This window comes from Narcine bancroftii, chromosome 2 (genome assembly GCF_036971445.1).
Source record: "Narcine bancroftii isolate sNarBan1 chromosome 2, sNarBan1.hap1, whole genome shotgun sequence".
Taxonomy (NCBI): domain Eukaryota; kingdom Metazoa; phylum Chordata; class Chondrichthyes; order Torpediniformes; family Narcinidae; genus Narcine; species Narcine bancroftii.
The window spans coordinates 356,403,472-356,415,613 of NC_091470.1; the positions used below are offsets into that span (position 1 = coordinate 356,403,472).

Below are 12,142 nucleotides of genomic sequence, written 5' to 3' on the forward strand. Positions count from 1 at the left end.
GGGAGCCGTTGAGAACCTGACCAGGGAGCCGTTGAGAACCTGACCAGGGAGCCGTTGAGAACCTGACCAGGGAGCCGTTGAGAACCTGACCAGGGAGCCGTTGAGAACCTGACCAGGGAGCCGTTGAGAACCTGACCAGGGAGCCGTTGAGAACCTGACCAGGGAGCCGTTGAGAACCTGACCAGGGAGCCGTTGAGAACCTGACCAGGGAGCCGTTGAGAACCTGACCAGGGAGCCGTTGAGAACCTGACCAGGGAGCCGTTGAGAACCTGACCAGGGAGCCGTTGAGAACCTGACCAGGGAGCCGTTGAGAACCTGACCAGGGAGCCGTTGAGAACCTGACCAGGGAGCCGTTGAGAACCTGACCAGGGAGCCGTTGAGAACCTGACCAGGGAGCCGTTGAGAACCTGACCAGGGAGCCGTTGAGAACCTGACCAGGGAGCCGTTGAGAACCTGACCAGGGAGCCGTTGAGAACCTGACCAGGGAGCCGTTGAGAACCTGACCAGGGAGCCGTTGAGAACCTGACCAGGGAGCCGTTGAGAACCTGACCAGGGAGCCGTTGAGAACCTGACCAGGGAGCCGTTGAGAACCTGACCAGGGAGCCGTTGAGAACCTGACCAGGGAGCCGTTGAGAACCTGACCAGGGAGCCGTTGAGAACCTGACCAGGGAGCCGTTGAGAACCTGACCAGGGAGCCGTTGAGAACCTGACCAGGGAGCCGTTGAGAACCTGACCAGGGAGCCGTTGAGAACCTGACCAGGGAGCCGTTGAGAACCTGACCAGGGAGCCGTTGAGAACCTGACCAGGGAGCCGTTGAGAACCTGACCAGGGAGCCGTTGAGAACCTGACCAGGGAGCCGTTGAGAACCTGACCAGGGAGCCGTTGAGAACCTGACCAGGGAGCCGTTGAGAACCTGACCAGGGAGCCGTTGAGAACCTGACCAGGGAGCCGTTGAGAACCTGACCAGGGAGCCGTTGAGAACCTGACCAGGGAGCCGTTGAGAACCTGACCAGGGAGCCGTTGAGAACCTGACCAGGGAGCCGTTGAGAACCTGACCAGGGAGCCGTTGAGAACCTGACCAGGGAGCCGTTGAGAACCTGACCAGGGAGCCGTTGAGAACCTGACCAGGGAGCCGTTGAGAACCTGACCAGGGAGCCGTTGAGAACCTGACCAGGGAGCCGTTGAGAACCTGACCAGGGAGCCGTTGAGAACCTGACCAGGGAGCCGTTGAGAACCTGACCAGGGAGCCGTTGAGAACCTGACCAGGGAGCCGTTGAGAACCTGACCAGGGAGCCGTTGAGAACCTGACCAGGGAGCCGTTGAGAACCTGACCAGGGAGCCGTTGAGAACCTGACCAGGGAGCCGTTGAGAACCTGACCAGGGAGCCGTTGAGAACCTGACCAGGGAGCCGTTGAGAACCTGACCAGGGAGCCGTTGAGAACCTGACCAGGGAGCCGTTGAGAACCTGACCAGGGAGCCGTTGAGAACCTGACCAGGGAGCCGTTGAGAACCTGACCAGGGAGCCGTTGAGAACCTGACCAGGGAGCCGTTGAGAACCTGACCAGGGAGCCGTTGAGAACCTGACCAGGGAGCCGTTGAGAACCTGACCAGGGAGCCGTTGAGAACCTGACCAGGGAGCCGTTGAGAACCTGACCAGGGAGCCGTTGAGAACCTGACCAGGGAGCCGTTGAGAACCTGACCAGGGAGCCGTTGAGAACCTGACCAGGGAGCCGTTGAGAACCTGACCAGGGAGCCGTTGAGAACCTGACCAGGGAGCCGTTGAGAACCTGACCAGGGAGCCGTTGAGAACCTGACCAGGGAGCCGTTGAGAACCTGACCAGGGAGCCGTTGAGAACCTGACCAGGGAGCCGTTGAGAACCTGACCAGGGAGCCGTTGAGAACCTGACCAGGGAGCCGTTGAGAACCTGACCAGGGAGCCGTTGAGAACCTGACCAGGGAGCCGTTGAGAACCTGACCAGGGAGCCGTTGAGAACCTGACCAGGGAGCCGTTGAGAACCTGACCAGGGAGCCGTTGAGAACCTGACCAGGGAGCCGTTGAACTGTTGTTTAAAAAGTCCACTAATAACCTTTAGAGAAAGAAAATGCTACATGAGCTCTAATTTACAGATTATTAGTCTTTATAACCATGATATGATGATGCTTAATGGTTGTGATATTGATCATAGACATAAAGCAAGGAAGGAAGAGTATAATGGTGTTCCTAGGGCTTTTCATCAAAACTCTAGCATTATTCTGCAGGATACCTAGAATTCATTTGACCAGCAAGACAAAAGTGGTAACATATAAAAAAATTTAAAAAAATGTTACAATGGAACAAAATCTTCACATCTTGTTCGAATAATGACAGTAGTGAGAGATTTTAACAGTTATGTAATTTTACACAGAAATCCCACTACATTTCTGTTAGGAAAACCTGGCATTAAGCTGAACTGAACAAAGCGGGCATAATGCCAGGTCAATGTGTCTTTTTACACAGCAAGCTGGCATTCCAGGAGCAAAGGAGGCGGGGTGTGTAACAACAGTGTCGGTGTCTAATGTCACGTGTAACATTCTGTATTCGACAGCATTTTAGACCCACTTTTTCTAACCAAAAAATAGCTGATGGCGGGTTGTCAGGGGACTCTCCCCGCACTGGTCATTGTTATGTTGAGAAAGTGTCAAGTTTGAGAGGGACGAGTCTACACAAGGGTTTGCGATCAAACTTTTATTTACACACAATTAATAGAAGAGCATGGGAAAATCGTAACAGGAATAAAATACACAGACAATTTATAAAAGAGCATGGGAAAATATGCACACAATTTAATAAAACATGCTCACAATTTATAAAAGAATGTGGGGGAAAATATGTGCACAATTTAATAAAACGCACACAATTTATAAAAGAGCATTGGAAAATCTGCAAGTATTGATCTAGAGCAGGGGTGTCAAACTCAAATTCACGGAGGGCCAAAATTAAAAACTTGGACTAAGTCGAGGGCCGAACTAAATATTTATTGAAAATTTTCAACAACATCTGCATGTTTTCTCTTCTTTCAACATATGTAATGTTAAACTTTAGGATATAACTTTAGGAGGATAATGTTACAGGTCAGGAGTAGGTAGCTCAAGTTCACCCTTTGCTTGACCTGAGGGAAACATATTTGGTCCCTGTGGAGATGTAGTCAGCATTCACAGGCTGTGTCCATTTTGGCCTGCATCATTTCCTGCTCACTCCTCAGGCTCTAGGCCTCTATTCACCCTCGACCCACCATCCCTCTACCTGACCAGTCCTTTACCCAACCTCTACTCACCCCTCACTCCACTCGCTCTGCCTCTACCCACCCCATCCTATACACGCCCCTCTACTGCCTCTCCCCTCAACCTGTTCCTCCCTCTACCCGTCTCTCACCTCTAATCACCCCTCCCCTACTCGCCCTGCCCCTCCCCTTTTACCTCTTCCCTATCCCCCCTCCTTCTACTCATCCCTCCCTCTAACTGCCCCTCGCACCACCATAACTTCCCCTGCCCATTACTCCTCACCTACACCCTCTGCCCACCCCTGCTTACCCACCCACTCAGGCCCAGCGCGCTGCCGATCAGCCTTTGCGGAACAGCGGGGGCCGTGCGCAGCCTGCCATGTCCGTCGCGCCGACAGGAAATCACAGGCGCTCGTCAATCCGCCGCACCGCTCGACAGGTGGGAGAAGTGACTGGTTGTGCAGGGAGCCTTCCAACTGGCTTGCCGGCTGATGACATCGACAGACTTTTCGTGTTACAATTTTGTTTTCCCCGTTCTCAAAGTTTTCACGGTCAACCTGCAACACTCTTGCTCCCTCTGCGTCCCGTGGATCTGATGCCCGGGTGTTGTTAGGATTCCCAGCAGAAGGTTTGTGGAACTTGACCATTCTGGATTCCTTTTTGAGAATATTCTGGCCATCTTTTAAGGGGGGTGGTTTTAGGGGGGAGGGGATAGTTAGGGGGTGGGGAAGGATGTGCAATGAAGGGGGAGGATTGTGGGGGTGACATTACCAAAAAACAGCATCGGCTCTCGCTGCAGGCCGGGCCACCTCTAATACATTTTTGAAATGATCTTGCAGGCCAAATATAATTATATTGGCCAGCGGGCCAGAGTTTGACATGTGTGATCTAGAGCATGGGTAAAAATAAGTTTGAAAACCACTGTTTTAATTGTACTTAATTGACTCGTTATCTGCACAGTTTCATAACTCCAAATGAAATGGGCTAATGACAATTTTTCTCAAGGAAAATATTTCAGTATTTATTGGGACTAGAGCAGTGATTCTCAGTCATCCCTTCCCACTCACATACCACCTTAAGCAATCCCTTACTAATCACAGAGCACCTATGGCATAGGGATTACTTAAAGTGGTATATGAGTGGAAAGAAAAAGGTTGAGAACCACTGATCTAGAGCAGTGATTTTCAAACTTTTTTTTTCCATTCATATACCACCTTAAATAATCCCAATACTCTGTGATTGGTAAGGGTGGTTTGTGAGTGCGGAAAAAAGGTTGAGAACCAGTGCTCTAGACCCAATTGTGACTGCAATATTTTCTTTTATAATCCTTTTACTAATTTTCCACAAAAATGAAAAAAATAGAATAATATACAGAAAATGTGAAAAAGTAATATATAATGCCCTTGAATATAACAATCAAGTACTTCCAAATTAATTCAACATTTCAATATATTGACAGTTACATTGAGTAAACAAATTAGAAAGTTAATGCATAAAACAAAAAAAATCTAACTCTTGATTAAATAAAAAGATTAAAAAAACAAAAACAACTGGTCAGTCCATTCTGAGAGTAATTTCAAAGCAAGTCGAAAAGAGATTCTTCCTGAGTAAACTTGGAGGTAAATAAAACTGAAAGTGATTCAATTTTGTTTATTACCTAGTTTGAGTCATATGAAAATATTGAATAAATGGTCACTAGGTTTTTTCTAAGTTAAAGGTAGTATCAAATATCTGACTTCCAATTTTTTCTAAATCTAAACATAACATAATGGAGAAGAGCCATTGAGGTAAAATATGGAGATTGCAATCTTTCAATTTGAGTAATATAGCTCTCTTTGCCATCAATGTTGAAAAGGCTACTGTCCTTTGGGCTGAAGCAGGTACAAAGCTTGATCCCAATACTGTGATCCCAAAAATAGCTGTGAGTAAGTTTGGCTGTAAATCTAGGTCCAACACTTTAGTTTCTTAAACTTTATCTAACTTGGTACAGGACCAAAACATACGAGCCAGTGGCCTTTTTGGATTTACACATATCACAAATGGGTCTTATATTAGGAAAAATACAGGCCAACCTGTCCTTAAACATAAGTGCCCTATGCACTACCTTGAACTGAATCAGAGTGATGGGTACAAATTGAAGATGTATTGAGAAGTCAAGAAATTCTTTCCCATGAATCATCAGAAAGTAGCTGTTCAAATTCCATTTCCCAAGCACCTTTAATTTTATCATTGGATATAGGACGTAAATTAAATAAGATGCTATAAATATTAGCGATCAGTCGTTTTCAGGAAGTATTTAATTGAAAAAGAGTTTCAATCAAATTAGTTGAAAAGGCAAATGGAAAATTTGGCAGAAAACTCCTAATTTGAAAATATCGAAGATGTGTCTTGGGCAAATGGAACTTTTCAGCTAATTGATCAAATGACATTAAGCAATTTCCTTTAAACATATCAAGAAAGGTTATTATTCCTTTATCTTTCCATGGGGCAAAAGCTTGGTCAGATTATATCTTTAAAAAAAATTAGAACAATTTTATTAGTCAGAACAGTTACTAAAATATTTGGCTTGAGAAAAATTGTCATTGGCCCATTTCCTTTGGAGTTACGAAACCATGCACATAACGAGTCAATGAGGGACGATTAAAACAGTGGTTTTCAAACTTTTTCTCTCCACTCACATATCACCTTAAGTAATCCCTTGCCAATCACCACTATCTATCATTGGGGTCTAGTGACAGTTAACAAAAGATAATGTTGGGGGCATCAGACTGCTCAAACTGAAGACAAACCCACAGCACAAGGTGACTAGAGACACCTATGGACAGCTGAGAGCGAAGCAGTGGGATCAGTGTGGGGGCTGGTCTTTTATCACTGTGTCAACCCCTAACACTAATCTCCTCTCCCTTAATATCTGAAAGTCTGTCAGTGGCTGTCTTGAATACATTCAGTAACTGAGCATTCATACCCTCCTGTAGAGTTCCAGATCCAGTACCCTTTGAAACATAACTTTTTAATCTTATTCATGAATGATCAAGCTCTATTTTGAAAGACCAAAGGCCATCCCACATCTGTCCTGTCAAAACCATGAATTATGTTCTTATGAATTAAATCATCTCTCATTCTCCTCCCAGCAACACAACAGTATTTCACTCACTTAACTCCAGTCATTTCATCTACAGCTCATTTCAGACTTCTGCATTTATGGGAACATGCATAGAATTATACTTGCTGTCAGCCAGATCAACTCTGCCTTTTACCTTTGCTGTATAATTGCAGCTCAGTCTGGCAGACCTGTGATGTACTGGGAATGATAACTTGCCGGGTTGGTGCTGGACCCAGCCACACTTGTGATTGCCCTCACCCCTATCCATGAGCGGTCCACAGCAACAGAGAGCAAGCAAGCAGTGGGCCACCGGGCGAGAGTGGAACAGCGGTATTATTAATAAAAAGATTTTACTGCTGTCCTATTTGCATGTTTTGTCCAAGTTTTAAATGCTTCCTGGTAAATATACTAATAAAAATGGTATGCAAACACATCCATTCCTATCATGGTGCCATAATGCCAGATCGCCCCTTTTACACAGATAGCGTTCTGGCGCTGTTACTACTTCTGCTGCGGGGAAAAAAGCCAGGTCTGGAATGACCCTCCATTCTGTGTCTGTGCTTTTTTACATAGCAGGTATAGTGTTTTTTTTTGAAAAAAGCTGCAAATATCCTGGAATGAAGTGGCTGTGTAAAAGGCTTAATTGACTCCAGAACTCTTGGAATCATGCCAGTTATGGGCATGGAAACATATTATCACTTACTGCTTCATCCTAGCTTGCAATGAAGACTGACAGGGCAGCAACAGGACGTGGATTACTAACTCTAGTATTCATTGGAAAGAAACTCTTTATGATATCACTACAAATCAATCTTGAGTTTGTGCCAAACTTGCCTATTGCAGAAGGAACTGCTTATAGTAATATTGGTAGGAGTGACCAATTCCCTGTGAGTATAGACCATTCTTTACTCCCATCTTGTTACGTTACACTCCCGTAACATTAAATAAGATAGATTGAGAACACTCAGAATCTAGAAACTGAAAATGCGCATCCAAGTAGCAATGAGAAGCAGCATGTGCATTTTACTCAAAACTTCATACATTCGTTATATTCCTTCACAATTATCATCAAGCAAGTGTACCATAATCACAAAAATTGATTAATGGAAGTAGGTGACACAGGTAGACAGAGTAGTGAAGGTTTTTGGCACGCTTGCCACCTTCAGTCAAGGCTTTGAAGACAGGAACAAGGATTCCATGATACAAGATGTTGGTGAGACCACACGTTAAGTTGGAAAGTGTGGAGAAAAGATTCACAAGAATGTTAGCAGGATTGCTTAGTATGTATTAGACGCTGGAGAAGTAGAGACTTCTCTCTGGAGCATGGAAGGGTAAGTGGGGGCCTTTATAAAGATTTATGTAGATAAGTCATTGAATTCCAAGGCAGGGGCATAGGTTTAAGTTGAGGGGGGGAAAAAAATTAAATGGGACTGAGGGAAGGCTTCACACAGAGGATGGTGGGTATTTAGACACATACAGTACATGGATAGGAAAGGTTGAGAGATGTGGGCTACCTTGGTCTACATGGGCAAGTTGAGTCAAGGGCCTTTTTCCTCACTGTAGAACTCTGGGCTCTATGAAAAAGCAATGTTGCTAGTACCACTTCACCATCTTCCCACAGCCCTGTAGATTTTCCCCTTTCAGATACTTATCCAGTCCCTTTTAAATAACATAAGGAATAAGAGCAAGAGTAGACCGTCTAGCCCATCAAGTCACCTCTGCCTTTCAATAAGGTCTGGCGTTGGCTCTGCTTCATCTCCCTGCCTTTTCCCCATAACCCTTAATTCATTATTTAACTGTATCATAAATATATTTTATGAGGCACCCTCCACTGCTTCCTTGAGCAGAGAATTCCATAGATTTACTACTCTCTGGGACAAGCATTTCTTCTAATCTTTCCAAATCTACTCCCTTGAATCTTGAGGGTATGTCCCCTTGTTCTAATCTTAACTAAAACCACTTTCCTGCCTCTACCCATTTCATAATTGTGTATGTTTCTATGAAATACCTTCTAATTCATACGAGTTCCAGCGAGTATAGACCAAGGAGACTCAATCTCTCCTCTTCGGCTCATCCCCTCATTGCTCAAATCAACTTGCTAGATCTCCTCTTCACCAAATCTAAAGCCAGTATATCCTTTCTCAAGTAAGGAGGTGAGAACTGCACACTGTATGCCAGGAGTGGCCTCACAGCAGAACTTCCCTGCAGTTAAATTTAGTTCCTCCGGCAATGAATTAAATTTCCCTGTAATGTTAACCTTGGCAGTGCATTCCATAGCATGGCCACTTAAACTATACAAACATTTTCTTGAATCACTTTGGTTCTTCGGTCAATCAATCTGTAATCGTTGGTTGTTGACCCTAGAGTCGTGCAGCACGGGACCTTCGGCCTAACTCATTCATGCTGATCAAGTTGATATTGTTGTGAATGGTTTCTTTTTCTTTCCTCTGTGATGTGGAATATCTCTCTTGGATCCCTTGTTCCAAATAAAGCAAGTATAACCTCCAACAATAAAAACAGAAAAGCTTGAAAACTCCCTTTGATCTGAAAAATTAACTCTTGCATTCCACATATGTACCTGACCATTACAATACTTCAGCATTCTTTTATTTATTTAGGATTTCCAGGATCTGCCCTTTGTTTTTGTTTCTTAGCTTCAGACTATCTGCATAATTAATGTTCCTGGATTCATTTTATTTGCTCTCCCTAAAAGCTTTCAGATCATAAATTTGGTTTCAATTTATCGCCCCCAATAAGAGAAAATCCATTAAAATGCTTAACCAAAGTCAGTAAACTTTGAAGTAGGCAAACAAACAAGTGAAAAATAAAATGCAAATTGAAACTAGTCGTCGTTTTGCCGGATGGAGCCCAATGTCCACACTTGCCACCTGATTTGAGGTCTGAAAGATGGAAATGTTTGGCCACGATTATCTTCATTCTTTAATTGAAGCCTTGTGTGCTAGTGGGGCCTTGAGCAACATTATCATCTTATTTAGGTAGACAAAATAAACCATGTCCACAAGACTGCTGAGAAGTTTGATGTGACCAAGCCATGTGCATCTCCCCACCCCAGCTGAAAGATTGCTGTCAAGCCATTGGAATACTAAAATTTCAGTGTCCTGAAATTCAAAAACTATTAAAATGATTTAATTCATCCTAGAATATTGAAGCACTTTCAGAATAAAACGACGGTACATAAAAATACAAACTTTGTACCTCAGCTTACAAAATCTGCATTGAAATAAATGAGCAGTTCTTATTATCTAGCATGTTCAGACTCCATCGTGAGCCATTGCCAGGTAAAATTTGTCAGCAAGTTCAGGACTCTGGTGTTTGGATTCATTCTGTATTTTATGAAGGTGAAACAACTATCTTTTTTAAAAAAATTGTACTATTTTAACAGATAAACTTGGATACAAAATTTTAAGGAAAACCCATAACAAGTCATCTCATACAAGCACAAAAACAGTGAATGGAACTACAATAGACAGTTCCTTGATCTACATGAGAAACAAGTTGTTGAATTAATCTTTGATAACCATGATTATCCCATATTTACCAAGTTAATTTAAAAAAACTGATGAAGAAATCAAACAAAAAAGCCTAAATATTAAATCTCATCAATCTCCTCCCTCAAGGTTACCTTTGTAAAAAAAAAGGAAATTGTGGATCAAGTAGTGACCTTCAAACAGAGAATCTCTGGAACATTCAAAGTTCTAATTTTTCCAATTATGATATTAATATATGAATGGCCCCACATCTTTACAAATTGAAACTTTCTATCTTTAATGTTGTATCTATTTTTCTCCAAGCTTCATTAGGACATTACATCATCTAGCCACTATGTATGGGTAGATTAAGCCATCTTTTCATTTCAATAAAATTGCTTGTCTGACTACCAGTGTAGTAAATGCTAAAATTTTCTCCTGAGCTGCAGGCAGAAGTATATCTGGCTCACATGAAAAACCAAACAAAGCAAATAATGGACAAGGTTCTATATTGATCTTATAAAGTTTGGAAAATATCTTTCCAAAATCTCTCTAAATTTGGGCACTCCCAAAACATGGATCGGGGAAGCTTCAAAAATTTCTATTGGCATTTATCAGCAAGATTTTGGAAATCAGCCAAATATTTCTGCTCTGTGTGTGAAATTTGAAAAACATTTGGGGGAAAAAAAACTTTTAATGCAGATGTGAAATGGCCATTTCAAATTAGAGTTGCATCTATGGAGAGTATTTTGTGAAGCATTAATTAAATTAAAATGAAGGCAGTTGTAGATTAGTCAGCATGATCATGAGTAGAGGGAGAAGCTGGTATTTTATGTTTAAAAACACAACTATAATGCTTTGCTATAAGAGTCCATGATCAAACCACAGTTTTATGCAAGAACTATTTTGTAAAGTTTTTTCTGCAGATGTGGTTTTCAATATTCTGATCTATTCACTAAAACGATCTTTATTTTTTCATAGTTAAAAGCAATTAACATAATACACAGTATGGTACTCGGCTTCTATGGTCATTTTCTGCTGTTTTCATGGCATTATCAAAAAATACTTAAAACTGCAGTCAGTGAGTTAATTTCCAGAAACTCTGCTCCCACCTTATTTCACTATATGACAGGAACAGGAAAAACAATTTACTGATGTTGTATATTGTGATGTGGTTTATGCTCTCTGTTGCCTTGGCTAACTTGATCTATTAGAAGAGTTTATCAATAATGTATGGAGTTGTCCTGTGTGGTTTATAATCCCAGCCCATTTCTTTCCTGCTTCTCCTTTTAATATGTATTCCTTCTTGTTCTTTATAATTCTAGTTATTCCACCCCACCACATCCTTAACACCCTTGCGGTACTGAATCAACAATCAAAAGGTTGCAGCCCTAACAATGCTTTTTTTTCCTGGGGATCTTTTCCAGCTGAATAAAATAAAATAGGCATACCCGCCTTGCCATTTAACATGATGATAACTTATCTATCCTACCTTCCTTTCAAACTCATGTGTACAGTCCATTAAGTTCTGGTGACTAGTTAGCTTTTAGCTCTAAGCTTTTCCAATACCATGTCTGTATATTGGGATTTTTTTTACAAGTTCTTGGATGTTATTTGAAACAAATTCTGTTAGCATTGGGATATTTGCAGTGTCCCTCATTACAAAACAAAACTGATGCAAAGAATTGGTTTAATGTTTAGCCATTTACTTGTTTGGTGATTTGTGCATTTTTTCTGTCAATTCTCTGCTTTCTGTGAGTTTTGAATCTTTCCCTCCTGATTCCTGAAAATTTCCCTGTTCTTTTAATAAACTATTAGCCTATACGCTACATTTTCATGAAGTGCTATACTTTTGACCTTCTTTGTTAACCACAGATAGTTCCTCTTTTTAATGGAATCCCTCCTTACAAATCAGATGCTCTGTTACTGCTCATCTGTGTTTATTTACCCAGTCTTCTCTGGACCACTCTAATTTCCTTTATTGAACTTGAAGGCACTGTGTTTTGGATCTGGTGTGTTCTCCCTCAGTCTGTTTTAAATTCTACCTTGGAGTCACGACCTCTTCAGGACTCTATAACCAGAAGATTTCTTATCCCATTAATTCTCCAGCCCAAAAGTGTCACACAATGGAGAACATTGGATACTAGGCAAATCACAATGAGTGCATTGTTTTAGGTTCCCTGAAAGTGCTGACGCAACTGAACGTCATTGGTCAGGGCACAGATTCGTAAAGTTGGGATGTCATCGCAGGTGTTCAAGATGTTCGTGATGTCACATTTGGATTGTTGTGC

The 12,142-nt window shown here is 42.4% G+C and overlaps 1 protein-coding gene across 9 annotated transcripts in view; it reads left to right on the forward strand.

Annotated features, from left to right (window-relative positions):
* The window catches only part of ankrd12 (ankyrin repeat domain 12), a 266,417-nt gene that overhangs the window by 50,789 nt on the left and 203,486 nt on the right, over positions 1 to 12,142 (forward strand). The window lies entirely within an intron of this gene.